This window comes from Anser brachyrhynchus (genome assembly GCF_964034855.1).
Source record: "Anser brachyrhynchus genome assembly, chromosome: 10".
Classification (NCBI taxonomy): domain Eukaryota; kingdom Metazoa; phylum Chordata; class Aves; order Anseriformes; family Anatidae; genus Anser; species Anser brachyrhynchus.
In genome coordinates this window covers 18,616,231-18,640,027 of record NC_137705.1, presented here as the reverse complement: position 1 = coordinate 18,640,027, position 23,797 = coordinate 18,616,231, and the positions used below count along the sequence as shown (strand labels likewise).

The following is a 23,797-nucleotide window of genomic DNA, read 5'->3' as shown; positions in this document are numbered from 1 at the left end:
AATTAGAATATTTTTTCACTTACACAATGTGCCAGCTACAGAAAAAAAGTATCCTAATGCAAACACATGACCATTGGAGGACATAAGACTGAATTTTGGCTCCCACGTCTGCCAGATTACTAGTGTAGCAATGGACAAGCTGCTTCTCTTTCCTCAGTTTGAAAATGGAGACCACCATCTCTTGCTTACTGTTTATCTTCAGTGATGAAAGTTGTACACTTTTCAAGGAAAAGTACTTTTTTCTGTTCACGTATGACAGCTAACAGCATTTAGTCCTTTGAGCTGCCATACAAAAAATAGAGACGTGCTTACAGAGATTTGTACACTTATGTTTTTCAATACAGAAACAGAATTAGAATTCAGATTCACACATAATTTTGGTAAAAAGAAAAAGAATCCAGGGAGAGAGTTGATAGTGCCTCGAGAGGACATTCCTTGAATATTAACCATGATTTTGAATAATGTTCTTACAGTCTTCCAGAACTTTGTTTGCTATTCCTTAGAGCAAATATTTACAGAAATAATAGTAAAATCTGTTGGGAACAGAACAAAATACTCTCAGCACGATATTGCAAGAGCAGTAGGAACTTCCTCAAAGCATCTTTGTATGTACCTCCAGCTAAAGACAGATTGTTTACACTGGAAACAGCCTCATTTAGGATTTCAAATAAAATTCATCATCACAAGGCAATGCACAAACTTGAGCCTCCAATAAACAAGCAAATGCCTATCTGTGTGTGTGTTTACAAGAGAATCCTGTGCTGCATCATTCAGAAGGGCAGCAGTCAGTTCATAACCCATGGATGAAGTATTTTTATGGCAAACTGGGCTCCAAGCTAGAGACATCTAGCAATGTATGTTAAAAAAAATAGAATTTCCACTTCCTTGACACCAACAGAACCAGGCTCCATACAACTAGGGCTGCCAGGGATGATAACAAAGGACAGAAAGAGAAATAGCAAGAGTTCTCAGCAGTTCTCAACAGTGGTCTGATGACCCTGGGAAAACTTTCAGTGCAGCTTTGCTGGTGAAGTATTTTATTCTGAGACTACAGTGCTTGGGATTCTTGCTGAGGTCCCAGTGCCTGTTCCAGTGTTTGGGAGAAATCACCATTACCATTTCTGAACTGCAACTAGGTCACATTTCACACGACCTCTGCGGTTCTTGTGAGGCACAGGAAAGCTGACTGGTAGCTCATGGGGACAGCTCTTAAAGTATACCAAAGTTAACACATGGTCCAAGATCTAAGCTCAAAATAGGACTCTTACAGTTTTGGGGACACTTTTTCTTTAATACAATCAACTTCAATACATTGATACTATCAACCCTTTGATACTATCAACATCATATTACTTTAAAAGCCATAATGCAAATACATACAGCTTTCCAAGTTTTGTAATTTTTTTTCAGTCTACCTGTTTTCATTCCCACCTCACCTGTTAGTTATTCCAGTTAAAGAAACTGTTCCTTTTTCTCCTTTCATGTGTGCCCTAAATTAGTTAGATCCTCATGGTGTTTGAAGTAATTAGGCTGAAAGTATTGCATTATTTCCTGGGAGTCTCTAAGGGTGAGAGTTGTTGAAACTATCTAGCACAGTGCATTTGGCAGAACACGTGGTCCAGATCTTTATGGATGGTATTTTAGTGCAGAGGCTCCAGTCAGCAAGCACAATTGTACAGTTATTAAATATAAGCCCTTTGATACAACAACCAGAGGATGAGTGAATTCCTATGCATCTCCCCAAAAGTGGCAAAGAAGGTAGGGCCCATTGTGCGCTGATTATGATAATTTATCAGAAAGATTTTTTTTAAGACAATGATTACCATCAGGTTGACAGTTTCTAACTTCATTAGAAGTCACAGCTGCTGCTATCATTATTCTGATTAGTTACCTTGAATTGCTTTGCAAAAGACAATTATCATTACTGCTTCTCTATCACAAGGAGGAAGCGGCTCCTCATTGCAGAGCTGAATTAGAAAACAAAGTAGAGCATGAAATAAGGGGAAGAGCCCGAGTGTGTCAGACACCAGAGAGGAACTGATCACACCTTCCTGAACTCAAGTATTTTAAATAGAGGCTATCACCCTGAAAGGAAGGAAATGGTAGAACAGATGATGCAAGTAACCACTAATAGATGCTAATGCTAGTCAAGTCAAATGATGTTGTAGCTGGTAAGAATAGCTTATTTCTGATAAGTTACCCTGGTTTTGACCTTCCACCCGAACTGGTAGGTGCCCGTAGAGCTGCAGTACCACAGGCTGGTGATACATGGGATCCCTGCATATTCTGCTCAGATAGGAGTTTGGTTATTGACAGCCGTTAGTCGATGCTTTTTCAGTTGGACCTTCATGAAGGAAACAGGAGGTTCATGGCAAGAAGGCATGTAATAGGCAGTCATCCTGGATCATGATTTTACTGAACACTTAAAACTTCTTTTCCAGACACCAGCAGTGGATTAATCAAGGTTGGAGGAGAGCAGATTTTAGGAACTGGGGAGGTAGACACATAGGAGCTATGACACTGGAAAACATCCAGGGCATTTTAAAAGAAAGAACTGGCTGGTGTTTTAGAGAAAGTATGGAAGGTGGAGAAAACTCAGACAAGCCATGAATATATGAAGAGAGGAAAAGAGGCAATAATGACAACGATAACCTTCCTTTTCCATGAAGTTTAGTAGACTGACAGAATTGAGAAGTGTAAGTGGGGACAGGAATAACAGGAGAAGTTTAGGAAGTTTCTTCTCTATGCTAGAAACTTATGACATATTCAGTAGTGATGCATTTGTTTTAACAATTACTTATGCTATGGTTAATATAAAGTAAGTATGCAAAATAAGTTTTTCAGGTGGATTGTGCTACCACACTGGTCATTACAGATGAACTAGACATTAGACACACCCATCAAAAAAATTCCACAGCACATCATGAAACGTTGTGAACTGACAACATTACAGGCTATCCCTTCACATCCAAGAGAAATCAGAGGGAGAAGTAGAGCTCTATTCTCTATTTTGGTCAGTGTACTTTGTCTGATCTTCCATCCTTAGAATGAGAGAGATGAGAACATAAACAATTAATGACTTGTCTTTTCCTTTTGTAAGGTTCTGGTCCAGAAGCATTCAGCAAACACTGTAAAAACCTGCTGGTGAAAAAACATCCAAGTAACTGCCAGGATGGTGTTAGCAACCAATGATATATATTCAAAAGCCAAGTCCTTTCAACTTCTCTTTTCTTTTATTTTTCTTACCATTTCCGCAACTTGAAATTTCTTTTTGAAATGGCCCAGTTGCCACACAATTACCATTCTGATCTTAGACATGATTTTGTCGTGATGTTCCAAGGCACAAAACACACTGCATGAAACAGTCCTTGTCCTCAGTGGCTCACAATTAAAATCAAATGAAGAGCAACCATGAAAAGTAACACAGAAGACCAATACCAGAGCATGAATTAGAATACAACTGACCTAGGTAGCCTTTTGACTGATGCTATTTTCTCTCTGTCTTTACTTGTTTCTCTACCCAGACTCTGGCCTCTTCAGACCCCACTTTCCTCTAACTGTAGACTCTCAACACCTCCTGGTGCTGCCACCTCCTCTCCTTCAGGCCCCTCTGTTGGCCCTTCAGAGTTCCTGTCCTGACACAAAGCTCATGCTAATAGAGAGAACTCAGTAGCTTTTGCTTCCCCTCCGTTACTTCCCTCTGCTATTTTAATAGCATATGTGCCTTATTAATGAAGAATACATCAACTGTGACCACTGACTATTCTTTATCTCAGTTTTCTGTGGATATTATGAATTTTTAAAAAATGACATTATAACAAATGGTATTCAGGTTGCAAAGTCAAGCACGAAACAAAGAGGAAGTACTGGAATTAAACTTGTCTGCAAAACCTTAATTTGGTCCTTTTATGCATAAGTATTAGGATATAGACTTTAATTACATGAACAGACTATTTTTTCCACATCTAAATGCATAGATGTGCAAATTCTCAAGCAGTTGACTTGATTACAAGTATGCATAATATAAAAGTTCAATAGCCTATTGATATTTAGTCAGATTGCAGAAATTCCACATATTCATTGCAGCAGCTGACTATATTAGGATAGTATGCCAAAAGCTGAACAAATGAACTCAGATTACTGCAAATAACATGGAACAAATAGCCAGAAAAAAAAAATAGTAGGGTCACAAAAAAAAACCAGGATGGTGAATATCAGACAACTGCATTTGGTTCAGCTGAAACAGAGCAAGAATTCTACCACAAATAATGTTTAATCTTTCCTATAGTTCCAGTAAAACAGTGTAATCAGCACAGTGGCCACTTTATATTGGATAAATCCAAAGACTAAACCACAAAAATGGGGTCAAAGTATATGTTTGAAATACACACAAAAAACTAGAGGTGACATCTTGGCCTGTAGGTGGTCTTCTGGCTGAAGAAAAAAATAGAAAAAGGTTAATTTCAAGGTTAGAACTAACCTTGTTCTATTTTTTTTTCCAGAGCCTAAAGCAGAGCTTATGGCCAACATGTCACTTCTAATATTCTTTGCTATTTCAACTCTGAGTTTTATATTAACCTTTTCTCTTAAATTTTGCAGTCAGAATGCTAATGTGCTGCGGATTTTGTTGCAGTGTGAAGAAGCTTGGCCTGATCCTCTTTTAATCTCTGGTCAACCAAGCATAGAGGCTGGCAAATGTTCATGGCAATGTTACCAATCTTTTGCACTCCACAGAAAATAAAAAAAGATAAGAAGAAATCAGGGCAGAACTGCCGCAAGCCATCCCTCGACGCTAACGAAAACAGAAAGAATTTACTATTCATTTATATGTATGTTTTATTTCTCCCTACCAGGAAATATTTCTTTGGGGGAAACTCTGACGTGATTAGTCACACTGTTGCATATGCTTTGTTGTGGACGACATAGGGGTCTCAGCTACTTGCAGAGAAGGGAAAGGGGTCTGTTCTGTAGTTTTACAGTTGAAATATTCTGCAGTAAGTTCTACCTGGATGTTAGTGTAGGACATGGGTGAAGGTGCTGAACACAGTTTACGTGGTTTAAGTAGCAAAAAATTAAAAATACTCTAGAGGAGTGAGAAGAGCATTGATAGTTAAAACCATCCATGTGGTGCCTTAATACAGCTTAACAATGAACTCTAGCCCATTAAACTCATCTGCCCCTGGTCACACATTGAGACAAATTCTTTTTCTTTGATTTTCACTCTGGTTATATCATAAAACTTTCACTGAAAAAGAGATGCAGTGTCAGTTATTCTGCTGCTGCCCCAGAATACAAACACCAGGGAAAGAAGAATGCATGTATTCTAGCTGTGTGGTTTTTATATAAGTTCAGGTGCTGTATGTATGATCTCCTCAACAAAAATCTTCTCATAACCAATCTTCGTGTAACCTGGGGATGACAGTACTTCTCTGAATATGCCATTATCCCATATTTGGCTGTACTGGAGATAAGGGATGTCTCTGGGCAGCCCAGAAAAGTTGATTTCAGCAGCTCCAGCTCTCTCACATTATCCTAATGCTGGAGATGCCTGAGTACACAGCCCTTCCTGGTCCCATCAGCCTCATTAAGCAGGGATGCTCAAAGAACTGCTTCCAACTTAGAAGTTACAAGTTGCTCTGACCAACAGGCTTACTTGTACGAAAATCTAGCAGGGGTTTTAAGAATAGATCTCTTGTGTTTTGCTTAAGGTTTCTTCCACACTGGTATCTTCATGAGGAGAAGAAGCAGAAGTCTGTTTTCATTTTACACACAAATTCCCCATATTCCACCTCATTTGTAGAACATAGTGTCACAAAACTTTCTCTTTCACAAGACTGTTGCTATCACTTAAAATGCCATCTTACAGCACATCATGCTGGCCTGCAGGATAGTTTGAGCCTATACCATTTACAGGTCATGATAGTAAGCTATGCTGTATATAAAAATACACCATACAGTGCAGCATGCATACCTGAACCAGACTATTTGTTACTTAAGTCTCTTCCTGCCTGACTTTTTTTTTAACAATATAGCATGCGATATGCAGTATTCATTTCAAATTACTGAAATGAGCCTTTTGCTAATTTCTCCTGTTACATGAGAAAGTAAAGGAGAATTTCATGTTGCAAATACTTCTCATGGCTCACAGGCTAGAGTGTACAAATATAGTCCACAGAAAAAATCCTACAGGGCAAAGCTGTCAAAAGCAGTGTCGTTCCCCTGTTAACAGCGGAGACATGTATGGGGAATGCCAAGAGCATAGCTGGGTCTTCATGTGCTACTGGGGGGATTTTATCTGGTGCAATTAAAGGCAGGAAGAGAAGTGCTGAAAGTCAGGAACAGAACATTAAATCTTGCTACCTAACAATGTTCCTATCTGGTAAAGAAATATTTCATGGCTGTCCTTACAAAGCCTTACAACTATGCTCTATTTTGAAATGTGATGTGTTGGGAAGAGTAGCATAAATCTGCTAACGCTAATCTACTGACAAAATGATTTTAATGTTGATCTATAAAGGTGGCAAAGGAAGGGCAGTCCTGGGGAAAAATCACAGAAATTTAGGTGTGTAAGAGAACAAGCAGGTACACAACATTTGTACAGAGCTACTCCTAAACCATTAGCTAACACTTTTTTTTTTTTTATGGTTTGACTTCTAAACCATTAGCTAACACTTTTTTTTTTTTTTATGGTTTGAACTAAAATTTATGACCCTTGGAAAGATTATGTATATATTTTTTAAAGGAAATGCAATGAAGGCTTTCCTAAGATCACAGAGGACGGGGTGACTGCAGGATTTTGTGCCAAGCTTAAAACTTCATGTCAAACGTTTACAACCAAAGATCTTCAGCGCTCAATAGACAGATCGGCTTCAGTCAGGAGCAAAACTATTCACATATAAGGATCATTGCCACCATGCCATTTGCGCAATCTTGTTAAAGACCCACCAGGAACAAGGGGGTTACAGACCCATATCACAAACTCTTGTCAGTGCAGTTCTAAAGACTTACCAGCCCTAATTCCAAAGCACTATCCATAATGCAAAAATATAGATACTCCTTAAATTATGCTTTTCTAAAAAAGTAAAAACTTAGGTCAGAAATAGCTTCCATTTGGTTCTTAGGTTGGTGGTGTTTGTTGTCCTGTTCTATTTGAAAGGGAGTATGTGATATTACAACTGCCTCCTGCAGACATTTTTGATTCACGAATCTGCAGATGGGGAACAAGTTCATTGTTCCAGCAACAGAAGAAGCCAATGTGGAAGGCACTGTATCGTCCAGAGGAAGGCAGTGCGCAAGCAGCTTTGGACTGCTCACTGAAGCAATGATTTTCAACATGTACAAAACCCCATCTGTTTTCTGGTAAAAGGATGTCTGTCTGTATGGCAAATAATGTTAAATCTAAAGGCTTAGAGCTAAAAGGGTGAATAAGAGAATAATAAAAGCCAGTGTTTCTTAAGTATTCCCATATACTGCTACTTGTCACCTAAGACTGGAACCTTCTGACTTGTCTATAGATCCAAGATTTCATCAAGCATATCCAAAGGCTGACATATTACCTTTTCTATACTTTGCCACAGAAAACCTATTTTATTAAAGTTTCAAGACAACATATCACACATCTTTTTTAACCAGCTGAGAATTACTTTTTTTTTTTTAAACAGGAATAGCAGTTGCAATAAATTACACCCCCAGCTCTAAAACTCAGTTAAGAGCACACCATAAATGAGATGTGACAAGAGAAAATATACTGTATTAAAAATATAAAGGAAAAGAACTATTAATTGACGTAGCTTCAACTTCACCCTTCCAGTTTCATTAAATGTTGAAAGCAGCATGTCACTCTCGTGTAAATGGAAAGTAGGCTGCAGTCATTACATTGCCTACAGTACAGACTTCATGGGACTAGAACAGGCTGCTACATTCCAAAGCTAAATCACAGTTTTGCTGTCACCTAGCAATGACTGTAATAGCCTCCTCCAAGAAGAATGCATCTATCTACAAGCATACAGTATCTACTGTTTCTGTTTGTGCATCAGTCTATATTGGGAAGGATGGATGCTGTGGCTAATAGCTTTTCTCCATGGAAATACCTTTTGAAGCATTTATTTTTGAAAGCAATGTGGTTGTATTTTCAATACCATTCAGACAAGGACACGTCAAGGGCTACACACCAGTCAGCTCCTCTGTAAAATGATGCTTACCTGAACACTCACAAAGTTTCCAAGCCTTGTATTTAGCTGCAGTATATATCAGATCAGTCTCCTTACCACTCTCCCACAAAAACCAACAAACATGCTCAATATTATTTTTTCTAAAGAAAGCAGCAACTCTGATTTCTATCCCGATCCTATCACAGTGCAAATGCCTTAAAGCTAAAGTGACGGGTTGCCTAGTGACAACACTAAGCCTGCTCTCATCATCCTGCTCCTGATTTTTGTGGTGATATTTTGGCTCCTAAGGATGCTTTGTAACGAGAAAACAGTGGTAATATGGTTTCTTTCCTTATCTCAGAACTTAATTAAGGTTTTTACTGGTGCGAATGTTACTTTTTTTCCAAAATGTCTAACTATTTTGTCAGCTCTCTTAGGACATTTGGAACAAAACATAGCAATGGGCTTGTCAAAAGAACCACGAGTTTTAAACAAACAGCACCTGGAGATATTATTGATCTTAAATCTACACAAATGACACTGCTTGCAAAGAAACTATTGCTGGGTGTGGATTCTGAGTTCACACAACAAGAATAATTACATGCAATCACTGATGGTGACTTTTGGAAAGTCTGCATGAACAACTGTCAAAAAAGTATTCCTGTTCATCATTTACTAGTAAAATAGAAAAGTGTTAAAGAAAGAATTATCACAACTTACAGTGTCCAGAATCAAACAAACAAGAAGATCAACTAATTGAACAAAAAATTGATTAGAGGAGGAAGGACTACACACTGGTGAGCACTTCAGGTTAAGCCATTTGCTTCCAAGGACAGTTAAACTCAATTATAATTTTTTAAAAATGTATTTATTGATACTGCTACAGTAACAACAGCCTTATGATGATAAGGCCCAGAAACTGCACATTGACATGGACAAGGATTTATCTTAAATCTAGTCTGAAAGCAAAGACAACTGATTTTTGTCTTTAAGAAAGTGGAATAGTATTCTTGGAAACTGCAAATTCATGTCCCATCCTGTCCCAGCCAGAATGCAGTGCCATCTAAAACTTACCAGGATCCTACTGAAAAAACATCACTGAAACGAGAAGTGGACTTAATTCCTCTTTCTGGTGGATTGAATAGAAAATTTAAACCAATAAATGTTTTCCTGTTGTTAATATTGAAATGCAAAACATGGACAAAAATCTTGGTGCTCTCATCTCCCATGACCAGCACAATGAGAATCAATGGGACTGAGGCAGAGACAGATAAATTACAGGTCTGCAAACAAGCAGCAAGTAGACTTTAGCAGTGTCTTTGTGCTTTAGCAAAATTTTAGGACATCCATACTTTTGCATCCTTTAGTGACTGTTCATGTAAAATGCAGCCTCATTTCAGAAGGCAGGAAGATTTTTTTCCCCCAGAAAGTTAGAAACTGCCAATGTGCATCTTTTTCATCAACTGGGAATTTTAAGCCCCTGTAACTAACAGCAGGCGTTTGAATATGTGCATAGACAGGGCCTGAGAGCTAGACAGGGTGTCTGAGAAGAGATGCACTTACAAGCCTCTCTCCAGTGCAATGGGCCAAAAGTAAAGTTTGGTCCACGTTACTTTGTGCTACCCTGTCCAGTCCTGGGCGGCTGCCGTGCTCCTGACCCAAGATTAAGGGTAGGGATAAAAAGCTGACAGCGTGCCCCTTTACAACCTGGTGTCAGATTGTATCATTTAAAAGGCATTCCAAACCAAAAAGCCCCAAAGATCCAGCCCAGTCTGACTTCGCAGTGGAAGTAATGAAAGTACTCTTTGATGGGAAGTGGAATGGGACTACCCACTAGTCTGACGTGGGAACCAACTAGTTCCTACAGAAATGACTGGTCATCCATGCCCCTAAACCTGAGCTACAGACACTGAAGTCACAGACTCCACAGCTCTCAACACACCTCTCAGGCTTCCTCTCCTGAATTCTTGAGAACTGTGGCATGTTTTCCTTTGGTATCTGCATGTGGCTGGTAGACACACTGCTATGGATCATCACATCTAGCTTTAAGGCAAGCAGACATCACCCAGGTTGCAACCTGCAGTCCAAAGGAATTAATTGGCACTGTTCCCTCTATTTTCATAACACAAGCAGCTCTCTCTAACAAGTCAGTTCTAAACAGAAGAAGCTGTTTTGAAAATTATCATTTTGAACAAATATTTCCAGCCACGCGCAAAACACCGTGGCAAAAAAAGGCGAAAACTTTCAATAAACAGAAAATAGATGATTGTTCCAAAATGACAGCTTTCATGCTGTTTATCCCAAAGGATCCTTACAGCTTATGTAGTATGAAATAAATTTTCCACTGGTTAAAAATGTAAATTCTTTAAATACACAAAACCCTAATGAAAAGGCTTCCAATATTTCCCTTTTCCTGATTCCCACTCTTCTCTTTCTATCTTCCTAGAAGACGACGTTGATTATAATTATAGTGGAGACTAAAACGTATGCTTGGTTTTGTGTTAAAAATTTATTCAGAAAGTAAAATGGGCTCTTAGTGTATGCGTATGTGGTTGGGCATGTATGTGTACTTCTACACACACGTATGTGATATTTGCTTGCTGGCTTTTAAAGAATTTCCTTTTAATACACCAAGTACATTTGATATTCAAATGCACATAATTTGTAGAAAGCACACAAAAAGGAGGCTGACTATGGAAATGAGAGTGAAATGCTGCTTTGATATTCCATCACTTCTTTAATGCTTTCAAGATGCGCAGTAATGCAAAACACAGGGCCTGACTCTGCCCTCCTGATAAAGGAATGAGGACCGCAGGATCAGTGCCACAGCCTGTCACTTTCTGCTCCTGGTTAGCAGGAGCTTGTGATTGTCACTGCAGGGTCAGCTGCTGTCAGGTCAGAGTACGCTACAACTAATGCTCAGTCTACACTGCCCTTGAGGCACAGTATGCAAGCTCTGCTCCGAAGGAATGCATTGTACCGCAAAGATGGGACTTGCAATGGCAGCGAGTGTTTGCTAGCTAAGCAGGCTGATTTCAGACGCTTTTTTTTTTTTTAAAGTAGAATTTCCGATTTTGTGTATTGCTCATGGAAGTAAGAAACTAATAGTGCTGATGTAGACAGCAGTTTACCTGGGTGGGAGCTAGGTGAAAGGTGGCTGCTTGGGCACCTTAAAAATCCAGACACAAACAACTCCCCACTTTAATTCACAGAGCATCTCCTCCTGCACAAAGTGAACACACAGCTCACAGGTACCAGCTTACATTTAAGCTTACATACTGGCTGCCTGACTCCCTTGATACAAAGACAAGTGTGCAACACAAGCAGCAAGCCCAACAGGGCTCTCTCAGGAGCAGTAGCATTGCAAGGTACTGGACTTACCACACACTAAGTCATTATTCATAGATAAGTCCAGCAGAGCCAAAATGCAGCCACCTACACTATGCACCTATTAGGAAGAAGTCCAGCTCAATCAGCCTCATTTACATATCAGATAAGTCTGTGATCCTGCCTGCCGTGGTAAAGCCTATGTTCTAGTTATACAATGGACTTGATAGGTATCATATCATACCTGCATCTATTCTAACACAAAGATCTTTACATGTTCAGCTACAAGATTTCCACTGCATAGGCCTTTGGATTGGAAAGGAAAGCTGATGATGTGGGCCCTGGTCCCATCACTCCCATTCGCTTGCTATACTGCTGTACAAATACTGTTTCACATCTCAAGCTTTCTTGAGTAAACAAAAACATCCTTCTTGCATTCCAAGCTTTCCTTCTCACGATTGCTCAGGTCACATTCTCTTGGAATGAATCTCAAAGTAACTAAAATGCCTAGTAGTCTTTTGATTTCCCCTTTCAGTTCACAGTGACTGAAATAATGGTGACTTCTGTGCTTCTGCCTGGTGAAATGCTGTTTGGCAGACTAGTATTTTGGGTATGCTTCCTGACATAGGTGCCGCACTGTGGTCTGAAGACTTTGGGGATATTGGACTCTGAGATGAAGCATTCCAAGCAGCGTGTGAACTGTGTGCAAACTACTGGAGTAGTGTCTGGAAAAAAAACCTCTCCGATAGCATTCCTGTATGAAAATAGATTAAATTCTGTAAATAGAGATTTTTTTAAATAGCTTGGCTCTTCCCTACTTAGCTACATATTTTCAGGAGCTTTATAGTAATTTAAGGTCTTTAGTCCTTTATTCCTCTATCAAATCTGTTTGAACTTTACTGAGTACAAAGACTACTGCAGGCAGGAAGAGAGCAAGTACCAAATGCTAAGAAAATTTGTGTCTTGAGGAACCTGAAATGAAAGTAAGTTTTCCAGCACTTTTAGATAAACCCCTGGCTGGGAAGCTTTGTAGGATACAACTTTGCAGGCTTGACTCCCGCCTCAGCTGGGAGCCATTGGTGCATTGTTTCTCATGCTTTCTCCTCTTCCCAGGTCTTATTGTTTCTGTGACAAAATAAAAGAACCAGAAATCTATTTTTATAGTAGGTTGTTCTAGGTAATATCTCTTCAGATGATAGACATAATGTGGGTGAACCTTCTCTTTTCATTCTAAACCAGGCTGTATTATGCAAATAGTTTGTAATTCAGTTGGGCAGAGACCAGCAAACCTTCTCGGCATTCATCAGCATGCTACTGCCAAATGCACACAAGATATTTAAGAGGTTTTAAGTTGCCTGATTTATCTCTCTGTTTTCTAGTGTGGATTCAAAGAAAAGATAGATAAGATAGATAGACTTTGCAGCCTGCTCCTGCTTGGAAGTCTCTGTACAATAGATTTGTCCAAGTTATTTTTGTTAAAAATATCTATAAATAGCTTGCATAACAACTTGAGTGTGTTATGGAATTATTGGGAATATAGCCTCATTAGAAAAAATAAGAAAGCTCTGAAAAAGGAGCTCAGGATTTTACACAGTAACAAAGAACAGTAATTGAAGGGCTATGGACCTGTTCATGTGCTTAAAATTAGGAATATACTCAAGTGTCTTGCTCAGCTGGAAACACTTTCTCAAATAATGTCAGTCCCCACTTCCCCAGTAAAAGAATGGCCACAAAATATTTCATCTCAGTGTGTGTTAGATCAGAACTTTGTTGCTATCAAATAATTTATGCACTTTCTCACAACAGGCTTGTTTATTCAGTTGTGTTTGGTTTTCCTTCCTTTCCATACACAAGATCTGGAAACAATTTCTCAGTGGTTGTACAGAGATAAAAAGACATGGCAGTTGTATACTACGGACTGAACTACAACAGCCTTGAAGCCAGAAATGAATCAAATTATAGCTTACGGGTTTTGTCCACTTCCATGCCTAACATTTAGTGATACATACAGGGTGGTGTATAGCTCTGTAGGGACGGCTGCTCCTGCTTAGCCATCAGATAAAAGATGCAACTAAACCCCACTTGGTACAGGCTTCTGAAGGGCCAGGAGATAACAATGGGGAGTATCCCTCTTGTAAAAATTATGTACAGATTCTTTGCAACTGATGCAAGCCTGAGTGAATGGCAGCTGCATTGGAACTTGTTTTCATGTTCAGGTCAAGCTTTCAGGAATGCTGGAGTGCCCTATGTTTCATCTGGAACACAATGTCTGGGGACAACACACCAGAGCTGTACACAACCAGAGCATACCCTGCAGAAGAATCTTTGCCCTCCCGTGCCAGGAAATGGGACAGAGTGGTTGCTTAGTTTCAACCTCAACAGTGCAATATTTTATAATACCTTAAGCAACACATACAAATGTCATTTATATATATGACAAGTGTTACTTTCAAAGCAGCAGTTTTTTTTTTTTCCTCAAAAACAATTTTTTTGTTAAACCCTGTGTAAGTGCTGCCCAAGGATGCCTAGAGAAGTCAGCAGTTTCCTTCAGCCAGACAATCAAGCTGCTTCCAGCCACTTGAGAAGTGAACATCTGTTACTTAGCAACTGGGGAGGCAATTTGGGAGCATGTACCACACTTGCCACTCTTCTAGCAAGACAGTCACAGACCCAGCTACTCCATGCAAGTAATCCTTTCCACAAAGGCAGAAAGCTAATGTGAGAAGATTATACATTTCCAGAAATAAACTTTACTTCAGCTGTTCTTCAAACTGTAGTTAGAAAATGTTTAGCATATAATTTCCTCCACAAACGTTGGACAATTAATTCAACAACCAGTCAGTCAAGCTCTGTTTCTAGGTCAGAGACACAGCTTGTGCAAAACATTTAAGCACAAGTAAATTTATTTCTTGGTTAAGAGTAAACCTGCTTGCTCTTACAGCAAGCCCACTGAAGTTTTTGTTCTGATGGAGAAGCTACCAACAGTCTCAGAAGCTTTAAGTAACTCAAACACAGGTTATGAAAGATCTTCATGTTAAAGACTGATCAGTTTAGTTTAAGGGTTGGCTAACTACATCGTTCCCACCAGATAAAGCAGGTTGTGATTATCTTGTGTTAATTGCTATGTTTACATTTGGTGCTCAGTTGCTAGTTTCCATAAGCCTTGCTGTTATGTATTTCAAATTGTATCTCACTCCTCAACTCATCATTCCTAGCAGTGACTTGAGTAGCAACGGAAGATCCTATCAATAAAATCATGACCTTGACTAACTGATTTGGTTGTCTTGCAAAAAGAGCATGTCATATTTACTTTGCTTTCTGCAATTTTGACTATTTTTCCATGGAAAGAGACACTAAGTCATTCAGATGGTCTTTTGATTATCACGTCAGCTGTAACTTTTTTCTTATGCTGTCTTTTATTCTGGTTTTCATGACAATCATTGTGCCAAAAGCAAAATATTAGCATTTTTTGAAGACATTTTTCCTAGAATTCAGGTAAATAGAATATTTATATACAGAGAGAAGAGATTTAAAGTAGTTGAACGTGTTACAAAGTTATATTTTAAAATAAACTTCATCTGGTAACAAAATGTTTTGTCATCAGTAAATACCTAGGAGCTCCAGAATTCCTCGTACTAACAGCTGCCTCCTGCATGCATGTTCAGACTTACTTTTGACTTGATATGCAGGACAATTCACAAATTTTATTTTCCAAGTAGGACAGCCAGGTTTAAATACTCACTCTCTTCTTTCCCCCCTGTATCATCTACTTGTATAGAAAGGTATATCTGCTCACTTTCTGTGGAGAGAAACATATAATGAAATAAGCAATGAAAGTAGGAAAAAAAGCACAAAGCATCTGTTCAACTATTTAATGAGCAGACATTTAGTAATACATCTTAATTCCACACAAGACTAATATGAGCAGACAAGTCTACTAAATATTTATGTACAGCCTTGAGATATGTGTGCATTATGACAGTATATCAAATCAGGACAGCAACCAATTACATAGAAGAAACAATGGCTACATAGGTTATTGTCTCGTAAAAAGAAGAACTGGGGAAACATGGAGCCAAACCCAGTGGCTAATATGTTCTTACTATTCTGACTATTTTTATTGCTATGAAACTATTCTAAAACTCAAGTTAGGTAATCCTTGGGCTCTTTAGTTTGAAATGAGCAAGTAATAATCAATGCAAAACGATTTGCTGTTTAAATGATGTGTGTAGGTAACCGTATTTACCACTGGCACCTGAAGACTAACATTGCTACACACCTTCCAATCAGTCTTCCAGTACTTGTGGTCACTCTGTCTGGTATAAATACCTGTCTTCAGATGTGTTTCCTGTCATAGGTTCCAAGCTCCAGCCGGGAAGTATGTTCCTAGTTTGTACTTAATCTAAATAGATGTTGGGCCCAGAAGCTTAAAGTATTTCTGAGACTTCCTCGGAAGTCTGTCATAGAAGACTGTCACTGAGAACAATCTGTTTGCAATTCTACTTTCACTTGTGAATTCAATATTTGTACTTGACAGATCGGGGCAGGGGAGATGGATAAAAGAGGTGTCTGTGGTCTACCCTAAGTTTGGATGTACAAATTCATCTACCCCACTGCAGGGGAGTGCTTTTATGCTCCACATTTGCAGTCCAGGCTCATTTATCCAACTGCATACTCCAGATGATTGCATGTCCCTCCAGCTCTGCCTTGAGAAAGACTTCCGCAGTTGAGAAAGGAGCATTATTTAACTGATATCTTACAGACTGAGATGGATTACGAGGACTATAGGCTATGCAGAAAGTAGTAAAAATATTGATAAAGAGGTAAATATTCTTTTAAAAAGGCTTGTTTTGTTATTTCAGTCTTTGGAAAGGAATCGCTGGAATTTTAGAAAAGCAATCTTCCCAGCTACAGAGCTAGTGGTAACAACTAAGGTGAAATGAGAGGAAGTAAAGGATTAGAAAATTATTTCCTTATTTTTTTCTGCTGTCACCTTGAATCTTCTTGCATAAATCCTTAAAGCTTGTCTAGCTTGTAAATGAATTGGGTAGATGATAGCTCACCATCAGCAATGCTTTGAGTCTTCTAAACACATTATTAACAGTTAATGATTTCTAATTATGTTTTCTGTAGCAATTAAGTTATTGACTCCTTCTCAAGTATTAAATCAGGACTTTTGCTTCTCTATACAACTGACACACATTGGCATATTGGTAGGTAGCAGCAGCAACAGGGTTACTTATACATAGAGAATGGCACCTGTAACTGCTTTGATGTACTGATCATAGAATGGCTTGGGTTGGAAAGCACCTCAAAGATCACCTAGTTCCAACCCTCTGCCATAGGCAGGGATGCCACCCACTAGCTCAGGCTGCCCAGGGCTCCGTGTAACCTGGTCTTGAACACCTCCAGGGATGGGGCATCCACAGCTCCTCTGGGCAAGCTGTTCCAGTGCCTCGCCACCCTCTGAGTGAAGAATTTCCTCCTAACCTCTAATCTAAATCTCCCCTCTTTTAGTTTAAAACAATTCCCCCTCGTCCTGTCAATGTCTGTTTGAGAAAACAGTTGCTCTCCATCTTTTTATACTTCCCCTTCAAGTACTGAAAGGCTGCAATGAGGTCCCCCTGGAGCCTTCTCTTCTCCAGGCTGAACAGCCCCAGCTCTCTCAGTCTTTCTACCTAGGAGAGGTGCTCCAGCCCCTTGATCATCTTTGTGACCCTCCCCTGGACCTGCTCTAACAGCCCCACATCCTTCTTGTGCTGGGGGCCCCAGACCTGGATGAAGTACTCCAAGTGGGGCCTCACAAAGGTAGAGCAGAGGGGGACAATCAACTCCCTCCACCTGCTGCCCACTCTTTTAATGCAGCCCAGGGTACAGTTGGCCTGCTGGGTTGCAAGCACACACTGCTGTGTCATGTCTAGGTTTTTGTCCAGCAGAACCACCAAGTCCTTCTCTGCAGGGCTGCTCTCATTGAGTTCTTCTCCTAGTCTGTCCTCATGTCCAGGATTGCCCTGGCCCAGGTGCAGCACCTTGCGCTTGGCCTTGTTGAACCTTATTAGGTTCATGAGGGCCCACTTCTGACGAAATGAAAATATTTATTGCTTGAAAGTAATCAGCATTAGATTTCTGTAAGACCTGCCACAAATAAGGTAATTTAACCTAAAGTCCACTGCAATTTGAAATTTGATTGATTTGGGGAAAAAAATCAATACTTCAAACAGCAAAGAAATCTTATTTGAAAAGGACTTTAAAGAGCTATAAATGCTCTTTTCTATAATTAAATTGTGATATGTTGCCACAACCACACTACTTTACATTCTAAAATTATAACAGACTAATTAACTGTTGGAATAGCTCAGCAAGGGAAGTAATAAACATTATCATTTGGGACCTTTAAATCAGCCTCACCATCTTTCAAAGTCATACATTACAAGTTAATAGACTTACTTCAGCAACCACTGTGTGAAGTATCTAGTCTGTGGTAGGTGAAGGCCAAACAATGACTGTAATGGTCTTTTTATGGGAAGCAGTTGAAAGACTTTCTATAAGAAGGGAAGAAACCCCTCATGTGTTTCCATTGAAGACTGCATAGGTAATGGCTTGCATGGCAAAGCAGTCCTGACACTACCCCAGGCTGTTTTCTGCTGTAAGTTAAGCACCTGTGTGAACGAGGTCTTAGGGAACTGATGGCACTGTAGACCAACATCCTGTCAGAGACCAAATGAAACTCTAAATTACTTGGGTCGTTATACAAGTGAGCTTTCATTAAACAAGTATCCTTTTACCTAAGCAAAATTTCTGTCTTGTATGTCATCTTACATAGGAGACTGGCCAAGTATCTTTTTATATCACTTCATTTTCAGCAGTTGCCTCTTGTGTCAAGATAGAGGCATCAGAACAGGTCAATGTGATGAGCTTAGATGCTCAATTCTCATCTCAGGAAGACCGAGTACCCTGAAAGAACCACTGCCTTTAGCAATAGAATTAAGGCTCACATGTTGATATAAATCCTGGGTTTCAGACATTAAAACACAAGCAAGCTAAGGATCTAGATTTGACCACTATGTATGGTAAATAAAGTTTCTTCTAGGTTTTTACTAAAATAGTTTTAGAAAAACTGACAATCTGCTCCCTTATATTGAGAGGAGCTTTAATATGAAGTGCTAAAATGCAATACAAACAGTACAATGCAAATTGCTTTACCAAAAACAATATTTGTGCTCTGGAAAGAGCACAGTGTGTTATTGTGGACTGCCAGCCTCTCAGTGATAAGAGCAGCATGAACTCTTTATCCAAACCACAAATAACTAGAAACATAAGAATAATAAAAAGGCTAAATGCTTATCTCTGAACTGATATTACCCATTCAGACCTACATTTGCATGGATTTTAGTTTAGACTTCATGCTGTATAACCTCATATTTAGTGTGCTGTAGCTCAGCACATTTCCCATTGCATCATATCAGAGTGACATCTCCAGATAACAAGAAACCAGCTGAAACCTTCCACCTATGTTAAAGCTTCTAGTAATATTCAGAAAGATTGTAGAAGGGCAGTGTATTATTCTAGATTCCTGGTCTAAGTAATGGAATTCTGCAAACCTAGCTCTCCATGGAAAGTTTTTGTATTTTGTCTTAGTCTATGGCTGTGACTGGACTCCACACCGCAGTCCACATGAACCTGCACTTAAGTGCACACAAGCAACTACTAACCTTTTAATTACACCATGCTGAGGCCAGAGTTTATAGCTTCACCTCTGTTCAGGAGAGCCCTCACTTGCAAACATTTCACAGTGCACTACAGGCACAAAATTAAGCTTAGCCCAGAAGCATGATCTTACCACTTGGCTTTAGGAATACTGCTAGATTAAGCAGATTAAGATTTTTATGAAATCTCTTAAGAAGATTTTCATGAAGTCACAGGAATATATTCCAGAAACTTCTCACAAGAGGCATTTGATTTTTTTTTAAAGGAAATTCATTCATTAGGATTTATGAGAGTTATGAAAATATATATATATGCATGAGGACATGCATTGCTAGCATAGTGTGAAAATACTTTGCTTAAAGCAGAAAGTAGCCTCTGCTTGATAGGAGCCTTGATTTCTATCAGGCTGCATTTGGAATTGCAGCTCAGGATGTTTATACATACTAAAAACCAGTTTAGATAGAGATGAGGTGGCCCAGGATTATCACAGGCCCAAGACTCAGGTATGACTGTAAAAATGAAAAAAAGAGTAGCTAGATAAAAAAATCTTGTCTAGTACCAGCCACACCCCAGAATTCACAACTGAGCTACCTTTCTTAAAAGAAGATCAGTGATGATCCCTGCCCAGTTCCATCAGATCCTTTGAATAGGGCCATCTGGAGTGAACATGACCTGGAGACATCAAGAATAAAATCTTGTGAACTAGCAAACACTGGTCTAAGCACTAAGTCAAGCTGGACATCAGCATAAACCTGCTTTACTGTTCTGTAAAACCAACATTTGAATTTATACTAGAGATGGGGCGGTTTTCTAACCTAATGGAGGCAGCAGACTGTGTCACGTGCAGAGACCAGACCTGAGGAAAGGGCATTATGTTTCTCTCGGATCATTAAGACTTTGGCTGGAGTTACATCCCACAAAGAACAACCTAGACCCTTAAAAATTTTGTAGGGCAAGAATGAATGACAGTGTAAGTGGTTGTCCCTTTCTCCAAAGGAACTGTTAGTGAGGGCTTTCATTGCTTCTTCAGCCAAGTAACTTGGTAATGGCATTCGTGACCACTAGTTTGAGCCACCTGTGGTTTGGAGCACTTGAAGTTAACTTCAAGAAAAAAATCAGCTAATATAATCAAGCTTCTAATCAGAAAAGCAACCAATGTACATTGAAATAGATCACAACTACCTGTCAGAAATTAGTTTTTATTTATGTTTTAGTTATGGTGGAGTGAAGAAAATGAAGTGTAAAATGTTTTTAAAATCTTATAGAGGAAGTCACCAAAGCGAGGCAGGATATTCCTAATACATTTATGACTAAATGAGACCAACATTTACTGAACAAAACAGGACACCTCTATGGTGTTGAAATGATTAAAGATCCACTGAAAAACAAAAAAAACAACCATGCATTAAGTCTGTATCTTGCATTTTGTATTAATGAAGTTTTAGAAACTGGGAAACTTTAAGAGGAGTATTTTTCTCCCCATTTAAATGAATGAACAAGAGCCATGGGAGGATGGGGGGAGGGGTGTCTTTCTTGACACTTTTTAAAAGCGTTGAGCTATTTATGTGTCATCAGGGAAGCATTCATTGATTTCACAGAGATGAGCTGTGTAATGGGATTCAGAGCTTTGCAATTGTAGCCACTAGGTTAACTGCGGGTCATTAAAGGCCAAAAGAATCATCCACTGGAACATCTTCAGCAGTATGTGAAGCTAGCTTACATCAGCAGTGCAAATATCACCATGACCTTTTTTTATCACCTCTTCCAAAAGAGCCCCAAACGGCAGTTTCTAGGATGGTCCCTCTGAGCTTTCTACCAGTATCAAAATTCACAGGGAACAACCACCCAAATAAAGCTATACCAGTTTGCCACATGCCAAAACCATCTATGGTAGGGCTTAAGAATTTGTATGACTCAGTCAACTAATTATGTAGTTAAAATTTTGCACAGTGCCTTGACATTCTGTTCTATTGTATGACACATGAAAATTATCCAGCTTGCTATAGCTCATATTTCATTAGTACTTGCTGGATTTTCTAGCTATTTTTATTTGCTATTGAACATGTTTTAGGATAAATTACTAAGTCTATTTACATTTTAAGCAATGGCTGCAGCCCATTCAAGACCTTTTTCATACCAGGAATAAAAGGATGGTGGAAGATGCTACGTCACCCCTGCTAGGGTAAACAAAACAGGAAGAACTAGGCTAATCCATATAAACGTGAGCATAGTCAGCGCTTTATGCAGGTTAGTGAGAACGTAGAGGTTGGTAGAATTGTAACAAAAGAGGTCAAAAGAGATGAAGAGGTCGCTCTGCCCCAAGGAGCAGCTGTTCCTGAATCATTTCAAGCAAATTGATCTAAGTAATTCTTGAATTCTTTCAGCAATGGATATTCTCTACTGGTATACTTTAGTGCTTCCCTATCCTCTACAGCATCTTGGAAGGATACTTATCTACCCACGGTTTGAGGAACCAATCTCAGTTTATAGCTTTTGCTGATCTGTGACTCAGTTTCTCCATGCAGTACTTTAAGCCCATTACTTCTTGTTCTGTCAAGAGACGAGTCCCTTCTCTACCAAGACATTTTAATTATGAAGCTCTATACTGCAGCGTTCTTGCTCCCAGAGCTAAATTATCCTTTGGCAGATTACTGCCCTACAACTTCTTGCTGCTGTTTGAAAACCAGAAAGTTAAGGAGAAAGTTAAATTCTGCAGACTTTTAATTGTACTTGAACACTCACCTTCCATACTCTGCTGAAGTCCTGAAACATATATAGACATGAGGCAGAAAATCAGCCTGAGTTACTGCTTGCCTTGCTTCTTCACCCAAAATAATCCATGCAATAAAGATAGGTTCTAGAAAAAAATCCTGAAGAGTTCTAGATGATGGATACAATGTTGATTTGTCATCCCCATTGGTTTAGTGAAAGAAAATGAACCTAAATGTCTTTTGGTGGATATAACACTAGAGTTGTCAATAGCTTCTTTCTGGGACAGCTAACAGTGCAACTTCTATATTACTTTGCCCTCCTTTTGCTGAGAAATCTCGAGTTTTACAGACTGTACACGGTATTTTATATTGCCTGTGTAAAGATTTGTAGTCCCAAAATACTTTGAACTTTGTGAGAGCGACACCCAGTGGTACAATGCTTTCCTGCTTGTAGCAACATATAGCAGATAAATCTGCTTGCGTGCTTCCCAATTTAGTCATATTCCTTTCCATGATCCTGTAAGCAACAGAAATATTAAAAAGAAATACATTAACTGAAGTATTCAGACTGGAATCCCTGGAGTAGAATTTAAATTATTTTTAACTTAGCTGGATAAATGACCTGTCAGCACTGAGAAAAGCAAAACACTTCACTGTGATGGAATTTGTGGATGCCTAAAAATTCTGAAGAATACAGATCTGGCACCCAGTTAAGAAAAGTCACAGCTTGTTGGTTTCCAGTAATGTTTTAGGGCAGGCATCTCACACAATTCTTGAGAGTAAGTATTCATGAAATAACTAGAAGCTCTGCTGGGAGTTGCACGGGCTCAAAACAGAAATCTTCAGTGAGGCACCTTATTTCAGGCCCCTTATTAAGTACTATTTACTTTGACATATGCCCTCTTCCTGCCTTTGTAAGGCTCAGTCTTGCGTGAATACCTGCTTCCCATTTTCTGACAAATTAGATCACAGGAGAAAAATGTCTTTTTTTGGTTTTGAATGAGGACTGATGGAGGTGGGAGTAGGGACTGCAGCCATAAACATATACAAACTCATTCATGTTACTGTTGTATTACCCAGAACAAGTTTTTCCAATAATCGTAAATTAGGTCGAGACATCAAATAACACAGAGTCCCTACTGCTTTCCAGCAGTATGATACATCATCATCCCCTGGCACAATGCAGTTGACAGCTAAAACCCAAAAGGCTAGCACCTTGCACAAATCATGCCACCCACTCAACAGCCCAAAGCCAAAAGAGTTACTCCTTGCTGGGTCCAGTTTCTGTAAGAAATATATTATCAGGTTACTCCAATATGTATATTTACTGCTTTACTTTCCCTCATTACCATGTTTACTCAAGTTGTTGTGACACACATTAAACAAAAAAAGATAGATCCCTGTCGAGATCTTTTCCTCAAGCCCCGCAACAAACACGAAACCTAACAGTACAAGTCAGGGACAGGCTTGAAGGAGGGCTCAGCATCAATGAAAAGATGCTGGTGACTGCATGCCGTGCTATGACTGATCTGCAGAAGGCAGGGAGCACCATGTTTTGAGCAGGAGAGAAAGCCCACCTAAATTTCTTCTTTACAGGTCAAAGAGCTGCAGGGAGACAAGAACAATTCAAAGAGTTCTTTGTCCTTCTCCACACAGGTTGCACTATTTACATCACATTTGAGGCTTTCATAGTTTTAAAAACCTCATATATGAAAAATGAGGCATTGGACTAACATGGAAATATTTTGCCATTCCAATAAGTTATAACCTGTACAACTGCCTGCCACTTACGTTTGCTTCATACTGAAGCTTTATTCATCATTTTATGTGTGTAAGTAGAATAAATGAATAGACGTGCCCAATCTCTCAGCCAATTTCAACATTAGATCATAGTTTAAACAT

The 23,797-nt window shown here is 39.2% G+C and overlaps 1 protein-coding gene across 8 annotated transcripts in view; it reads right to left on the bottom strand.

Moving 5' to 3' along the window:
- SLC6A11 (solute carrier family 6 member 11) overlaps nt 1-23,797 on the bottom strand; it is a 156,204-nt gene that overhangs the window by 26,981 nt on the left and 105,426 nt on the right. For 5 of the 8 annotated variants that reach the window (XM_080606744.1, XM_080606747.1, XM_080606740.1 and 2 more), the window contains one exon: nt 15,220-15,276. The exons of 1 other annotated variant lie outside the window; for it this stretch is intronic. The gene's annotated coding sequence lies outside the window, so the exon portion shown is untranslated. Of the gene's footprint in view, nt 1-15,088; nt 15,277-19,775; nt 19,857-21,926; nt 22,413-23,797 lie in introns of all 8 variants that reach the window. 2 more of the 8 variants (XM_080606741.1, XM_080606742.1) reach the window with 2 other exon arrangements.